The sequence below is a fragment of the Aythya fuligula genome, chromosome 2, assembly GCF_009819795.1.
Source record: "Aythya fuligula isolate bAytFul2 chromosome 2, bAytFul2.pri, whole genome shotgun sequence".
NCBI lineage: Eukaryota > Metazoa > Chordata > Aves > Anseriformes > Anatidae > Aythya > Aythya fuligula.
Window position 1 is genome coordinate 50,501,588 of NC_045560.1, and position 15,146 is coordinate 50,516,733.

Genomic DNA, 15,146 nt, shown 5'->3' on the forward strand with positions numbered 1-15,146 from the left:
TGTGAAATCTGAACTTTACTTTCAGAGGTTGAATATTTGAATAGTTGACTCCTCATGCTTGGTTAGACATGCTAATTCCAGTCTAATGCAGAAGATGCTGATGCATACATACCTGTTTACCTGTGCGGTGTTTTGTAGCTCATACTCAGCGAGTTCACTCACTGTCTACCCTGCAACATGGGGCTGGAGGTGTGCTGGTCTCATGTCCCCCACTCCTACCTCTACTTCACCCTGAGTCCCCTGCAGCCAGCACAGTCACTGACCTCACCAGGGTTTGCTGCACTGGGTTGATGCAGCAGAACACTCAGTGTGGAGAGCCACCAGCTTTATATCCCCCCCCCAAATACTGATGTGCTAGAGTAAGGAGTAGAAGTGCATTGCCCTGGCTCACCCAAACTGGAGATAGCTGCAGTGTGAGCACCAAAGGAAGCTGGCTGTCAGGGCCAAGCTGTCAGGAGGCAGGCAGATGGGCTGGAGGGGTGCCTGCACCTTGCTCCCAGTGAGCTGTCTTTCTGGCCATGGAGGAAAGCATTAAACATTACAAGTGGCTGGTGGCACCTCTTTTCAGAGTTTTTTTTTTTTTTTTTTTTTTTTTTTTTTTTTACTGTCTGTGTGTGTTATGTGGCCACAGTAACCCACAGATGCCCCCTGACCATTCTGGATTGCCCTGCCCTTGGAGCTCTGAATGAAGCATCTTTGCAGTTTTTATCCTGTGTTTTATTAGTAAAAAAAAAATAAAAGCAAGCTGTAGCACTGATAGTTTTAAAGGATGCTCTGAAACTCTAAAAGGCAGGAACAAAAAATCATAAACTTCTCTTTAGTGAAGCCTGCTCTTATCAGCAGCAAGGGCTAGAAAGGACTTTCCTTATCTCTGGCTCCATTTTCAGCACCCTTTGATGTGATTTCAGTATTGGTACTAATAAGGGTTTCACTACTGATCAAAGTAAGAAAGAAAGGGAGAAACATACAAACAGTTGCCCATTTTGGTGCCACAGCAGGAGGGCATCTAGGCAAACACTGCTGTTCTTTGCCCATGTGAAGTGGTACATCGAGGAAGATGAGCAGGTCACAAGAGTCTCATCACCTATGCATTGAAGGGAAACCAACTTCAGGCATGAAGGAGCACTTGGGACTCCAGCCAAGGCTGTTCCACATGGCAGAGGCACCTTTCCTCTGGGGGCCAGGGAGAGATGTTAGAGACTCCTGAGTCTTGTGACTTCTGCTTGCTGACTCAGGCACACATCTCAGCATCTTTTACAGTCAGTTCATGTTTCCATATTTTTCTTTTTTCTCCCAGAGCAGGGAGAGCAGGAACACTTTGGTTGTTTGCTAAACAAATGCTGAGCTTCAGAAGTCATCACAGGTCTCTGGGAATAAGGATCCACACACCTCCTTTTTGACTATTACTTTTGACTGTAGTGGTCTAAAGACTTAGCAAAAAGAAATCTTCCAAAGGAATATTTAGTCTTAGGAGGAGCCGAGCTCATATATATAATTTTTAGAAACATAGCAAAGCGCAGAGCTGAAATAAGTAGAGCTTTGGAGATGAGTGCTGCTCTCTCCCTCCCCATGTGGTTTCAGTGCAATATAAATCACCAGGTACTAAAATGCTTGTCATCTCACTCATGTCTAGCTGCTCTTTTACTACGTGAATGTGGGCAAATTTCTTATGTGAGGCAATGTTTATTAAGGCTATCTAATCTGATATATTTTCTAGTGAGTGTTTCGGTTTGGTTGTCTTTTGTAGTGCATGGTCCAAATCCAAATATCATGTAGTCAGTCTTTGAAATAGATAATCCATTATATTGATAGCAGTGACCTTGAACTCACCTGGCTCTTCTGTGCCCTAAGACTTCTGGGATTTGCCCTTTTACCGTAGATACACAGGGGTGTTTTCATCCTGGGATTTCATCTGTTCAGAATTTATGATTATTTGATTCAGTAATCTTCTCAAGTCAATCTGCAGGCTTTCTGCAAATTTGCCAGTTTAAAACTTGAAATGGAATTGTATTAATTTTTCCTTTCAATGACTAAGCACACCATCTTTTTAATACTGACAGTTCAGACACCCAAGTAGTAATTATTTCTGACAGTCTACAGGTGAGCATATTCAGCTCAGAATACATTACTAAATACAGTCTTCTGGCAGACTTCAGAGCAAGCAAACACTACTGACTTCCCCCCAACCTTCCCCCCCCCCCCCCCCCCCCCCCCCCCCCCTTTACAGGATACTATTTTCTATTAAGGGCCATTTTGTTGAAGTACAGCACTTAAAACTGAGAAGTGATCTTCCGAGACTTTTGTTTGGTCTCTTGGTTTTGGGGCATTTATGGGGAGAGGTAAGAAAACATCCTTCCTTCCATAATCTGTGAAGAGACACCTGGATTTTGAGTCTTAAAAGGAATGTTACCAGATTCAGGTTCCTGCCTCTGAAGGAAATGGGCATTAAATTAAGCATCAGTATCAGCCAAGGGAAATGAGTGCTATTATTTGAGGGATGCAGGAACTTGATTTCCATCCAGGGCAAAATGTTTGAGAGAGGCTGTTCCTCCTGGATGCAACACCATTTATTGTTCAAAGTAGCATGTAAGAGAAATCATGGCTCTCACCAACCTATAAAACAAACCTCCCTGGTATCCCCTATGAGAACTCTTCTACTTGTGCCCTGGACTTTGTGTTTAGGGAAAGACAACACAAGGTAGTGGTAATGGCCTCCTGTTTTGGCACTTACAGATATAAAACTGTGACAAACTGAAGGGACCATACTCTTAATACTGGTACTGATTTGGTATTATTAATTACAACACGGTTTTCCAAACAAAATTATATCTGAATGACAAAAAGAAATTTCTGTGATCCTCATGGGTTCAGGCAGTGTAACACACAGATAGAACTAAATGGTAAATGGGGCAAGCACACTCTTGGCCTTACAAAAGGTGTGTTGTGGCTGAGTAACTCAAAAGATCCATTAGAATAAATTATCTAGAAGGAAAACAAAACAAAACAAAACAAACAAACAAACAAAAAACACAAAACATAAACAAACAAAACAAACAAACAAACAACAACAAAAAATAGCACTCAGAGGTCAGTTAAGTATTTCATATAGTACTGCCCAGAAAATTATTAATTAAACTTGAGAAGATGGGGATCTTTATAGTGTTCTGAGGCTGGGGAGAAACCAAGTCAGGGGCCTCAGCTCTGGACTCTGCTGATCTGGAGGGAAGCTAGCAGTGAAGCTGTGAAAGGATTTGTCTCGGCATTGGTTTTTATTTATTACTTTCATTAATGCTTTGGAAGCACATTAAGGAAATCCACTCATAACACAAAGAAGCATAGCTAATGCAGAGGATGATTTGGATAACATACATGAACTGTGTTTCTGTATGAATGGGGCAGGAGAGATAGGATAAGGAAGTACAAAGTGCAACTCCAGGCTGCTACAGATTACCAGCAATTGTTTTTACTATGGGGTAAGTGTTCAGTGGTTATAAACAACAAAGACAGAGAGAGCAGCCTGGGTATACAAATCTGTCACAGGAAGAATGTCAGTTATCAAGGTGCTGTAGCCATAGAAAGCTATAAATTTCATAATTTAATAAATCATAAATCATATTGTTACTAAGATCAATTTAGCTTTTTATTTATTTATTTATTTATTAGCAGAGGTTATGGAAACCATTAGTGTCGTTGATACAAGGTTCTTACTAGATACAAGTGTCTTACTAGACACTGCTGAAAATTCTTGGGTAATAGTCATATGTTTTCAGGAAAGATGAATTATAGGCTTAGAGAAGAATTACACTCTAAGGAAGTGGAGAAACCTTATATATGTAGGTAGGATAAAAAAGACAAGCTTCATCAGAGTAAAGGTGGAGAGGGGATTGGACCCCCGCCTAATTAAAATAAAGAGCAAATAGGGAAAACTTAAAGATTTAAGCTAAAGATGGGTTGTCAAAAGATTAAATGGCTATAAAAGAGCTCTGAGCAAAATGAGAAGTAATTATTAAATCCAGAGTTCTATCCATTGAAATTAAGTGGAGAGAGCAAGAATATTTAAAATGTAATTTAAAATGTCTGCCTATCAGTCTTTAGACTATATTAGTAAAACATTTCTTTTATTTTAACATTAATCTAGGCATTCTGTTAAAAGAAAAAAAAAAAAAAAAAAAAAAAGAAAAAAAAAAAGATTAAATCTTTTTGCACATATTCACTTAAAATATGCATTTTTAACATATAAGAAAAAAGACGTTCTCTTGCCAGACAGAGTAGCAATGGTCTTGGTATTGCAGCAGGCTTTGACAGTCAGAATCACACACACAGAATCACACAGAATTTTCTAGGTTGGAAGAGACCTCAAGGTCATCGAGTCCAACCTCCAACCTAACGCTAACAGCCCTCCACTAAACCATATCCCTAAGCTCTACATCTAAGCGTCTTTTGAAGACTTCCAGGGATGGTGACTCCACCACTTCCCTGGGCAGCCTGTTCCAGTGCCTCACAACCCTTTCAGTGAAGAAGTTCTTCCTAACATCTAACCTAAAACTCCCCTGGCTCAACTTAAGCCCATTCCCCCTCGTCCTGTCACCAGGCACGTGGGAGAACAGACCAACCCCCACCTCGCTACAGCCTCCCTTGAGGTACCTAAAAAGAGCAATAAGGTCACCCCTGAGCCTCCTCTTCTCCAGGCTGAACAAGCCCAGCTCCCTCAGCCGCTCCTCGTAGGACTTGTTCTCCAGGCCCCTCACCAGCTTTGTCGCCCTTCTCTGCACCCGCTCAAGCACCTCGATGTCCTTCTTGTAGTGAGGGGCCCAAAACTGAACACAGTACTCGAGGTGCGGCCTCACAAGAGCTGAGTACAGGGGGACGATCACCTCCCTAGCCCTGCTGGTCACGCTGTTCCTGATACAAGCCAGGATGCCGTTGGCCTTCTTGGCCACCTGAGCACACTGCTGGCTCATATTCAGCCGACTATCCACCATCACTCCCAGGTCCTTCTCTGCCTGGCAGCTCTCCAACCATTCCTCTCCCAGCCTGAAGCACAAGTAGAGTGCATGGTAGCCTTAGGCTGGTGTGTGTCTCCTTGGCATGTCCTGTGCATTGACCAGCTGCACACCCAAAGCTGCAGAGGGATGAACACTGCCAGTCATTCTGGAGGTGGAACAAGCAAAGCCTGGTGGGCAGATCCTAACCTTCCAAAAGATCAAAGGACAGATCTAATTTGTATATAAACTGGTATTCATTTCATAGTACAGTAAATATACACTTTTTAAAAAATATATTTTCATTGATTAACATTACATTTCAAACCTAGAGTTGTATTTCATGGTATTTCAGACCTAGAATTTTGGTCTTGAATTTGACACAATCAATTGAATAAGCTTATTATCAAATAAATAATAATCATATAACAATCTCACTAACCAAAAACTTGATCAAGGAAGATCAACTGGAAAAAAAGAAATCTATTCCAAAAAAGTCAGAAATTTGCATTTATGGGAGTTCTGTACACAGCAACCCCTTGGTTTTGGGGTGCCTGGTCTATGGACATGTGCTGGCTTGCATAGGGCTGGGGACTCAGTTGTATTTCAGCCAATAGGGAATTAATCTATTACTATCAGAAACAGGATCACGTGTTTTATTATTATTCATTAAGATGGAGAACTGTGAAAGAACCTTCAGGAAAATGGTTAACGTAGATCAGAGAAATCTCTTTTAATATAAATGCTTTAACACATTTTAAGCATATGTTTGAACGTGATAAAAATGAAATATGAACACAAAGAAGAAACACACTCGACTTTTTTTTTTTTTTAAAATCTGTTAACTGAGGCTTGTATTACTTTGATGCCATCTAGTTCAGTTTTTAAGCTATTCTGGAAAGGAAAAGGGGACCCATTCAAAATGAATGCTAATTGCATGTAACAGCTTAGCTAGAAGAACTGGTTCAGCTTCATTTGCTGACTTTTTTTTATATATATATATTTTAATCATTTGCTATATTGTTGCTTAGCATAACAGCACTTTATAGATTCAGATAAGATCAGAGATACACTGCATTTTGTGTAGTGTCAAATACACACAGAAATGTGATTTCCATCCTCAGACTGTAGACCAAAATCAATACTGTACATAAAATCTTGGCTTGGTTAGACCAATGGGAAAGAATAATCACTATCATTCATTTCAGGTTTCAAAAAAGAAAGTCACATTTTTATTTTCCACAAAAAGAGATTTTTTGTTTTGTTTTATTTTGTTTTGATTGAGCTATATTTGATTTACAGATAGAAGGAGAAAAAAGGACTTTGCAAGGGGCATATAAAACTACAAAAACCAATAAATGCAATGATATTTAAAGTTTAAAGGACAGCAATCTGTAAGCTGTGTGACTGCAAAGTGCTTTCACATGGCTCGTGAAAGCGCTGTGGATTTGAATGCACATCTGCTAATCGGTGTGTGCTTGCTGTGTGCTACGTCTGATTGTGCTGGAGTTCCTCTGAATGTCTGAGAGTCCATCAAGCACAGTTTCCTGTTTCCCAACAGCAGACGCTGATGAAAAACAAAGAATAAGAGACTGGGTAAACCCAGACTGGTATTTCCACGGGGATATCCTCCTTGTCCTAGCAATTGGTGCTTTGTCTAACAGAGCATGTTGTGTTTGCCTGCTTGACTTTGTGTCTTAGCATGACACATACATGTGGGTTATCCTCCAAACCGCCCCCCCCCCCCCCCCCAAAAGATGGAAGGCTCCTAGGTTAAGGATGAGATAGAGAGTGAGGGTCATTGGGTGTGTGGTCCTTATCTGCATGGCAGATGCCAGTGCTCCAGGCACTGTGTGCACTGCTACATGCTGAATGTGTGTGGGGTGGGCCTGCTGAAAAACCATGTACGTGTACCGAGTATGATCCTCTAGCCATGGTCCTCCAGCGCACATGCACCAAAGAAATATGCCACTGAGAATTTCAACAAATTGGTTGTGTTTTTTCTCTGAGTTACTGCAACAATACATATAAACATGACACAAAAGATGACAGTTACATGTGAATTTACATGGTTGCCTCAAGCGCAATTAGAATGTAATTTGCACTTGTTCTGCATGGAGGGTAATTACCATGGACTTTTTAAGGGAGTAATCATGACCTGTAAAGCAAAATGCATCCCTGAACTGGCAAAACATTCAGTTTTTGCATGTTGTCTCTTCACAGGAGTGCAAGATCTGCATGACATGAGACAAAACTTCTTTTTATGGTGAGGGTGACAGAGCACTGGAACAGGCTGCCCAGGGGGGTTGTGGAGTCTTCTTTTCTGGAGACATTCAAAACCCGCCTGGATGCGTTCCTGTGTGACATGAGTTAGGTGTTCCTGCTCCTGCAGGGGGATTGGACTAGATGGTCTTTCCAGGTCTCTTCCAATCCCTAGAATTCTGTGATTCTGTGACTTCCCTTCAGTATTTGGTACCATTAAAGCTATCTTGCAGCTCTGCATGGTGCTACATGGCAGTAAACATTTATACTGGTAACTGTTTGACCTCTGTTTAATGCAGGTTTGATTGAGTGCTGTGAAAATGTTTATTCCTTTATATAGTAGTATATGCCACAACTTGCTTGTTTCTTACTTTTAAAGATATGCAATTTAAAAACTAAATGATAAGAGGTGGCCTTCAGCAGTATATTGGGACCAGTTTCAACAATCTTGTTTATTCTGAGTACTTTATTCTGCAAGGAAGTTCACTGCTTTAGAGCACTGAACTAAGCTGCGTGCAGTATAAAAGTCATATGGAAGTGCAAGTACTCTTATGGTTCAACAGTAAAACAAGTTATAAATCTGCATGTAAAATGTTTTCCATTAAGCTAGTGAATGAGCTGATGATTTGGTTAATTCTAACTAAGTCACTGCGTTACCATAGCTTCATAGATCCCAGCAGACTAAACATGAAACCTGCATTACATGGTGATTTATTGCTCTGCTTATTCTAGAATGTCAGAAAGATTATTTGCAGAGAAAGCTTGCTAAATCTCATTAAAAATAGATATTTAGTGTTAGGAAAGCTAAGTTGACATCTGGGGTACAGGGAGCCCTGTGTACAGAGAGGAGGATGATACAGGAGGACCTAGCAGGTTTGCCTGTGGTCAAGCCAAACTCATAGGATGCTTCCCTCTAACCCCATTGGTCTTTTCCTTGGAGGAGATGAGGATTATCTCCTTGCTGCCTCACAGCTAGATGCTTCTTTTGATCCTATGCAAGGCAAGGTGTTCAGCTCCTGAACCTTGCACTGCATATATGTAGGAGAATTTCAAGCTGGGACCTGCCAGATCAACACACCTGGATGGGTGGGACACAGCTGAGCTCTTGCCCCTCTAGCTAGGAAAGGTGAGACCAAGTTGAAATTGTGCCTGAGAACAGGAAAAAAAAAAAAAAGAGAGAGAGAGAGAAGGAAAAAAAAAAGGGGGGGGCCATGTGGCCACCAGGGCTGTGGTGCGAAGAAGGGAAAGGTGAAAAACATGTAAGTTAAAATGAGAAGAAATACAATAGATTTTCGAATGTTTATTTAGTACCTTAATGGGAACAGGAAAACATGAAGTGACTGTGCTAATGGATCATATAATTAGATTTAATTACACCAGTCCATGAAATATTATCAAATTATTTGTATTCAGAATTTTACACAAAATCCCCAGGTTCTGATATTTTTGAGGCTATTGGATATAATATTAAGCAGTTCTGTGTCACAGAGGGCCTGATTCTGGACATGAGGACTGTTCTGGGAGTATGGTGGCAGATCCATCCTCAGTGACTCATTGAAGTGGCACTGTTTTACTACTGACTGTAAGTCTGGAAGGGAGTCTTTGTTGATCCATTATCACTTTAGCTTGGATCAAGAGGGTCCTTTTGAAGCAAATCTTCCAATTGTTTGCATTTACACTGTTTATGTTGACATTGCAGAGTTCCTTTGAAGCACACAGGCTGGATTCCTTTTGGATGGCACAGAAGTGGAAGATGTGCCTCAGAAGTGCACTCAACACCCATCCACCCTCATGGAACCAGACTGCAGCTAGGACAGCAGAAAGCCCCACAACTGCTACTGCCTCAGAGCTCAGTGCTCTCCTTTTACTTTATATCCTCTCCTCTATAATCTTAGCAAATCAGATCTTGAAGGATAATAGTTTTTTATTTTTTTATTATTATTTTTTTTTTATTATTATTTTTTTTTCCCCTAGCCCAAGTTCTCGGGCCTGCAAGAGTCTTCCAGACTCTCACTGCCTCACTGGTCAGAAGTGCTCCACCACCATTTCAGGATTCTGCTTCCTTAGGGGAGTGTTTTGAAATTTAATGGAAAGCTTGTAGAAAATTAAGTTAATACCTACGTTTCTGCCCATTTTAAAGTGAGTGAGTGAAAAACACAAGTCTGGAATGACTCTAAAGAAAACCACTGGTAAGAGCCATGAGTCCGTGACCACCCAGTAGTGGAAACAGGGACGTGTGTGTGTGGGGGGAGGCTGTTTTAAATCTGGAACTGATTGCATTCACTTTAGCACTTCCCTGCATGCTTATTTCTACTTGCAATTTTTAAATCCAATTTTTATTTTTAGCTCGGTGTATTTTAATGGCTTAAATGAACAAATTGGATTTGTTTTCTAACTGTAACCAACAGTGATTGTTAAAACTACGTCTAGTAAGAGAAAGACAATTTTAATGTGACATACCAAGCACACAAAAATACACAGACATGTAAACACTGATGAGGTCTTAGGGTTTTGGATATAGGTGTGAGTTGTTTTTATTAGAGGATTAGAGTCCTGCAAGTTTGGGGAGAATTTCAGGTTTCTGGGTGGGCTGTAGCAGATTGATGGCTTTTTATCTGCAGCCTGCTGCATTTGGCCAATATGTGCTGTGTACTTACTCAGTTTTGTCCTTTTATAGAGGTTCCCCTACTTTATGCCATATTTTTTGCTTTTTATTTCTTTCCAGGATTGTTTCCTCATTCATCCCTGGCACCACTGCAGTCTTTCTTAGCTAACAGAAATACCAATTGGAGCACAAACAAAAGCTGAAGAAACCGAGGCCCCACATGGATAATCTCATAGATTATTCCATGATTAATTATCATAGAATTATCAAATGCCATATCCAAATAAGGTCAAACATGTAATTTTAATCTTCCACAAGACACACAGACACTGGTCTGCACAAGCCTCAATTTCTGTCACAGAAAGCTTGAACCGACTTCCATTAATGATAAAAAAAAAAAAAATAAATAAAAAAATTAAAAATAAAAAGATGTAATGTTGATAGATTCTGAGCTATGTACTCAACATGTCAAGCAGATCATTAGTGACTGACACCAATGATGTGCCATGGACAAAAAGATGTCTCTTTTGTGCTTGTCCTTTACTGACACTCCTGTCGCATCCTATTCACCAGCCTGGAACACTGATCCTCTTGTGCATTGGATCAAAACCATCCATGTTATTGTTAGTAGTTTATGTATATCATTTTTTTTTTCCACAGTTAGCTTTCTTCTCACTTGGATGAAAAAGACTGTTCATAGCACAATAATCACCAATGAAAAAAATATTTAGCTGTTAACTGAATGAGTATCATCTTTTTAATAGGTTATAAGTCCCAAGTCCCAGAGGGAGACTCACGAATTCACTTCATTTCCCTGATTTCACATTTAGGTCTCCACATTAGCTATAAATGTGTAAAACCACATGGAGGTAGTTCCTATTTACTACATCGCTGAGGAGGCACACGGCTCTTTTTTCTTCCACCATATGGTTGAAGTAACTTGCACACAAGCAATTTGTTCTGATTCAGCTGTTTCAGCAGGAAGAATTTGCAGAAGCAGGATTGGGAAATACACAGGATTCTCTTTCACTTCTGTGACAAGAGTTATATTTTTAATTAGCTCCTGTTAGTCTTCAAAGGGCATCCTGTAAAAGTTCAATTCTATATCTCAAGTCTGAGTCCCACTTGATAGGGTCGTTTTTTGGTGTGTGTATTTAGGAACCAGTTTTGAAAGCATTACAGGTTTTTAGAAAAGTCAGTTCCTTGATGAATTATGTTAAATAAAGTAAGATGTTTAGTTTGTTGTTGTTGTTGTGTTTTTTGTTTTTTTTTTTTTGTTTTGTTTTGTTTTGTTTTTTCCTCCCGATAGATTTGACTTATATGAAGCTTACTGAAGATGCAGGGAGAAGGGGGTGGTAGTGAATATGCTACTTCACTTGAATCTTAAGAAAACCAGCTGTTGGGAAGGTATTCTACAATTTATGTATATTATTTTTAATACCTGAAGGTCCAAGGTTTGTAAGGGAAGGAAGTAAAAATTAGGTCACTTAATAAAGGGTAGGAAGAAATGTAAGATTAGTGCATTTCCTGTTACTTGGTTACACAATAGTATAGTTAAAATAAAATATATTTACTAAAATCTGAGATCAGTAAAGTTGAAAGACTATTGAAAATAAATATTAGCTGATTAAAAAATTTGCACTTAAGTACCTACATTGGCTAAACCTATAACCAACATATATTAAAACAAAACAAAACAACCAGGGAAAAAAAGCAGAGAACATAAAACAGCCTTACTAATTTGCAGTGATGCTCTGAGATTTTAAAAAAGTAGCAGCTGAATGAATGTGGCATTGCATGTGTTTAGGGAAGGAGAAGACAACATCCAAAGGACTTGTAAAATGTTTTGAGTTCATAATTTCACATAATAAGTGCAATATAATTGGTGATGCCTTAAAAATTCAGCTCTAATTCAACATCCTGTTAGCAGTGCTATGGTTAAGACCCTTTGAGAGAATGTCCCTTTAATGTCACTGGCCCTTAAGTTTTCAGTTTAATATTTAAGCTGTTTCTAATTGAGTTCAGCTAAAACTTGGCATACAATTCATGGGCTTGGATGCAATTTTCATTTTCATAAAAAGGAAAATGGGGAGAGAAAAAAGGCAAATTTTTAATCTGTTCTGTTCCTTGAGTTATTAAGTGGTAAACAAGGTAAAAATTTCAATGTTGTAGTTGCTCTTCCCGAATTTGTCCAAGTGTGATTTCTTACCCTACATTTAATGTAACATAATGCACTGTAATATAGTAAATACATGTGCATACATAGCCAAGAACTAATCAAAACACTGAACTTTGAACCTTTTGCAGTAGACTTTAAGAAAACCAAATCAAAATCTTGGGGAGTAGGGGGGTAGGAGGGAGGAGGGTGAAACGACTAGGAAAGGGGCTCTGTACATGTTACAGGAAATTACATTAGCCTTCATCAACACAAGAAAACTGAAGTGAAAAGCCAATCTCAGAACACAAAACTAATGTGGGTTTTAGGAAAGTTCCTGAACTTTTGTCAGTGGATATGCCCCATCCTGCATTTCACACATCCCTGACCCCGCCAGGGCCTGCCTCCTCCTTGCACTGCTGCCAGAGCCAGCTGGCTTCCTTCACCCTTTCATCAGCAAAGATTGCAAGATATATACTCCAGCTTTGCAGAGCTTTTAGGGAATAAAATACTTCTGCCTATCCCCAAAGAGACAATGGGATTACAGGGAAAAATCTTGGGAGAAGTTTTGTGTTCGTTATATCATCAGCTGGTCGCACAGAGTTGGGAAGAGAAGTGCTTCTTCCTGCCCTGTCCTCACCCACAGCTGTAATGGTTGGTAGAAACACATCTTCTGCCATCTACAGACCATCTTTAGCTTTGGAAGGGCTGCTGCTTGAAAGACCCCTGTTAGAGGAACATCCACCCAGTTTTTTCTGAGGCCAAAGAGGAAAGGAGAGGAGCTCAGCAGAAGAGGAGAATCATGGCCAGTTCTGAAAAGAGCCTCCCCCTCTCTCCCTGTCTTTTATCTGGGGCCTCCAAGCACACCTGAGTTTTCTGGTGCTAGCTCTGAGAAGAACCAAGAGACACTGCAAGAGGTTCACTACTACCCATTAAGATAATACTAATCATCCATCAAGTCCATACATAGCAGAAAAACAGGCACCGTTGGCTTTCTGGAATTTGCCTAGACTTCATGCTTCTTTATAGTTTTTATAAGAGTTATATCAGTATGAAAAAATATTCTTGAATACCACATGCATGGTGCTATGGAGGCACAGCAGGCAACTGAGGATTGTGGTTGTTAACTTGTGAAGGGGAGGAGAGAGGGCAGGAATCTCCCCACTAGACGTCTGTGCTGATTTTGCTGACTGCAGGAATTAAATGCCTTTGGGGCATTTAATAAAATATCATTAAGGAAGTGACAGGATTGTGGCTATATTACTCGTCCATTAACTGGATACACATGAGAACAGACATTTCTCTCCCTGAAGCAATATAGCAATGGACGTGCAGTCCTTGCATGGGTGCTCTACTGTCTGCATTGTCTAAGAGAATTGCACCTTAAAGATACAACACAGCTTTTACCACTATTATGTTTTTAGTATTGCTTGTCTGGTTTTTTTTTTTTTTTTTTGGTTCAAATTCCTTCATTATAGCAGAATTCTGTATTATGTCCACTTTAATGTAATTTAGCAAGATCAAAGTTATAACAATGGATACCAACTTGGTGTATAGCGTTTGCTCACTTACTTGACTTTATGAGTACTTTATAGTGAAGTTATAAAGTGTCTCATTGAAATGAACAGTCTCCAGAAGTAACTGTGAGAACCAATTTAGTTCTGGCCTGTGCAAGTATGGCACGTCCTTTGAGATGAGTTGAAGCTGAACTGTCCTAGGCCAATGCAATAACAAACATAACATAACATAACATAACATAACATAACATAACATAACATAACATAACATAACATAACATAAATTCTTTCTGTAACTGATTGGCAAGATGATTTATAGCAATTTTGGATGGAGCTGCTCTAGCTTTATGTATCACTTAAGGAGGCAGATATTTTTTCAAGAACATGCCCCACGTTCCCCAAGGGAATTCTTGAAGTCCCAGGTGGTGGTAAGGCACTTGCTTCCTGTTGACTCTGAACTTTAAACAGTTCTCATATTTGCCGGCTGTAGCTTTAAAGCTTTCCACTCCAATTTCCCAGAGGCATGAGCAACCAAATGTTCCAAGTGGTTTTAGTTGGGAGCTACAGAGAGCCATGAAAATCAGTCTTGGTAGTGAAATGTCTAGATGGGAATTCAGAAATGGGTTCTTGCCAATTAAGACTTGCCATTCAGATGTGTCTACCTGATCACATTACTTCTCCAGAAGTGAGTCTGTAGTCACATTTCTTTTTTTTTTTTTCTAACCAAAACCTACTATTTTTTTTTTTTTTTTTGAGAAATCTGGTTTATAACCAATAATTTTAAGCTAATTTACCTATCAATAATGTTTTAATCAGTTGCATACTATTATATTGACTATTTCACTGCAGGAGGAAAACTGCTCAGTAAATGCCAAGTTCTGTTTTGTAAAGAATGAAAGGAGGAAGGGAAAAGAGACGGCTAAAGACCCACATGTTCCTGATGCAAATGGTACATATCACCCCCAAATCGCTTGCAGGTGTACAAGAGTACGGCCGCTCTTTCTAGCCCAATTTTTGTATGCAAGGTCATCCTTCTGGTGCTACCTTAGAAACTGGCCTTATTCTATAGAGGACATTGAATGATAACACTGCAAGTCAGCTGACTGCTGTGTCACAGAGCTGCTGCTTTCTACATTATCGCAACTGCCAGAGCTCTTAGTGCTGCAGTTTTCTAGTCGCAGTGCGGCAAAGCAGACGCATAGACCCAGGCACAAAGCAGCATAGATTTTTTATTCTTGTCTTTTTTTTGTATGAGGGAGATTTTCCTGGTGTTAGCGTAGGAACAGACATGCAGCCTGGATGTGTTGGCTTCAGCCTGGCAGCGCTCTCAGCTGAACAGGGACTGTTCGGAGCTCGGTACCCAAACTGCCTCTGAGGAAGAACGCCTGGTCTCTCATTTTGTATACTAAGAGGTTCTTTATGCCATGATGATATACCTGCAGCCATAGGACAAAGGAGATGATGGTATTTGTCACTGTTTGCCGGACTGGGGCCTTTGCAGGCACTCCACTGCTGAAGCCGTGCCAGCATCCCAGGGTCGTATAGATTGGTAATACAGATTGCCGCAATTTCTTACAGCAGTATAGCAAAGCTCAAATGAGAAACCAGACTCTGAACTAAATCAA